The sequence below is a fragment of the Salvelinus namaycush genome, chromosome 28 (genome assembly GCF_016432855.1).
Source record: "Salvelinus namaycush isolate Seneca chromosome 28, SaNama_1.0, whole genome shotgun sequence".
NCBI classification, from domain to species: Eukaryota; Metazoa; Chordata; class Actinopteri; order Salmoniformes; family Salmonidae; genus Salvelinus; species Salvelinus namaycush.
The window spans coordinates 33,332,469-33,335,439 of record NC_052334.1 but is presented as its reverse complement, the minus strand read 5'-3'; positions in this window follow the sequence as shown (position 1 = coordinate 33,335,439).

Below are 2,971 nucleotides of genomic sequence, written 5' to 3'. Positions count from 1 at the left end.
CAACTTTAAAATGCACAGATGGCCCCAACTTAGACTGCTTGATACTATTTATACTTTTTGTAATACCATATTTGTATGAAACTCAATGCATGTCAATGGCCATCTACTTTAATGGTCAAACGTTCACAATTCTAGACGCTACTTCTTGAACCGCTTAAGCTATCAAATCAATCAATGTTGAAATGAGCACACTGACGCAACTTTACGTGTATACAGCTTTTTGATACCATTTATTCATTTTAAACTATAAACAATTAATTGGCATAAATATGCAACTTCATGGATTCAATGGGAGAATCTCAGTTGGTTTTCTTCGCCTCCTGCCTCGTCCTCTCCTCACCTCATTTTGAAAAAGGTAATCAAGGAGAGGCAGCGAGGAGAGGGAACGTGGAAACAAATTATATTATGAAGACAGCGCTGCAACCGATAGCTGCCGTCTTACAGGCTCCTGACCGATTCTGCTATTTTGTGTTTTACGCTGTACATAATATTTCTTCCATTTCCTATGACCGAAAGCAACTTCTGGACATCAGAACAGCGATCCCTAACCTCGATTTGGATGAAGATTTCTATTTCAACGAGTCGGCAGCTGTGGACGTACTGCACATTTCGGACCCTAATCCCCGGGACTCAAAAGGGGAAGTGACGGTGCAAGAGCGGGCTCCCTGACGAGAATACGCAGGTGAGAAAATAAACCTAATTCTCCTGTCTTATCCAGTATCCTGTGTGAATTTAAGTATGCTCCCTCTAATTCTCTCTCCCTCTCCCTCCCCTCCAGGAGGACCTGAGCCTGGGACCATGCCTCAAGACTACCTGGACTGATGACTCCTTGCTGTCCCCAGTCCACCAGGTCGTGCTGCTGCTCCAGTTTCAACTGTTCTGCCTGCGGCTATGGAACCCTGACCTGTTCACTGGACGTGCTACCTTGTCCCGGACCTGCTGTTTTCGACTCTCTCTCTCTACTGCACCTGCTGTCTCGAACTCTGAATGCTCGGTTATGAAAAGCCAACTGACATTTACTCCTGAGGTGCTGGCCTGTTGCACCCTCTACAACCACTGTGATTATTATTATTTGACCCTGCTGGTCATCTATGAACGATTGAACATATTGGCCATGTACTGTTATAATCTCCACCCGGCACAGCCAGAAGAGGACTGGCCACCCCTCAGAGCCTGGTTTTTCTCTAGGTTTCTTCCTATGTTCCTGCCTTTCTAGGGAGTTTTTCCTTGCCACCATGCTTCTACATCTGCATTGCTTGTTGTTTGGGGTTTTAGGCTGGGTTTCTGTATAGCACTTTGTGACATCGGCTGATGTAAAAAGGGCTTTATAAATACTTTTGATTAATTGATTATGCTAACAAGCTAGCAAGAAGTTGCTGGCATGAAGACCGCACTCAATGAGCTGTATTCCGCCATAAGCAAAGAGGAAAAAGCTCATCCAGAGGCGGCGCTCCTAGTGGCCGGGGACTTTAATGCAGGGAAACTTAAATCCCCATTTTACCAAATTTCTATCAACATGTTAAATGTGCAACCAGAGGGGAAAAAAACTCTATACCACGTGTATTCCACACACAGAGACGTGTACAAAGCTCTCCCTCGCCCTCCATTTGGCAAATCTGACCATAATTCTATCCTCCTGATTCCTGCTTACCAGCAAAAATGAAAGCAGGAAGCACCAGTGACTTGGTCAATAAAAAAGTGATCAGATGAAGCAGATTCTAAGCTACAGGACTGTTTTTTCTTAGCACAGACTGGAATATGTTCCAGTATTCTTCCGATGGCATTGACGAGTACACCACATCAGTCATTGGCTTAATCAATAAGTGCATCGATGACGTCGTCCCCACAGTGACCGTTATTACATACCCCAACCAGAAGCCATGGATTACAGGCAACATCCGCACTGAGCTAAAGGCTAGCTGCCGCTTTCAAGGAGCGGGACTCTAACCCGGAAGCTTATAAGAAATCCTGCTATGCCCTCCAACGAACCATCCTACAGGCAAAGCTTCAATACAGGACTAAGATCGAATCGTACTACACCGGCTCCGATGCTCATCGGATGAGCAGGGCTTGCAAACCATTATAGACTACAAAGGGAAGCACAGCCGAGAGCTGCCCAGTGACACGAGTCTACCGGATGAGATAAACTACTTCTATGCTCGTTTCGAGGCAAATAACACTGAAACATGCATGAGAGCACCAGCTGTTCCGGACGACTGTGTGATCACGCTCTCCGCAGCCGATGCGAGTAAGACCTTTAAACAGGTTAACATTCACAAGGCCGCAGGGCCAGACGGATTACCAGGACGTGTACTGCGAGCCTGCGCTGACCAACAAGCAAGTGTCTTCACTGACATTTTCAATCTCTCCCTGTCCGAGTCTGTAATACCAACATGTTTTAAGCAGACCACCATATTCCCTGTGCCCAAGAACACTAAGGTAACCTGCCTAAATGACTACCGACCCGTAGCACTCACATCTGTAGCCGTGAAGTGCTTTGAAAGGCTGGTCATGGCACACATCAACACCATCATCCCAGAAATCCTAGACCCACTCCAATTTGCATACCGCCCTAAAAGATCCACAGATCATGCAATCTCTATTGCATCCACACTGCCCTTTCCCACCTGGACAAAAGGAACACACCTATGTGAGAATGCTATTCATTGATGACAGCTCAGCATTCAACACCATAGTGCCCTCAAAGCTCATCCCTAAGCTAAGGACCCTGGGACTAAACACCTCCCTCTGCAACTGGATCCTGGACTTCCAGATGGGCTGCCCCCGGTGGTAAGGGTAGGTAACAACACATACGCCACACTGATCCTCAACACAGGGGCCCCTCAGGGGTGCGTGCTCAGTGCCCTCCTGTGCTCCCTGTTCACTCATGACAGCACAGCCAGGCATGACTCCAACACCATCATTAAGTTTGCCGATGACACAACAGTGGTAGGCCACAGCGTTCAATTCT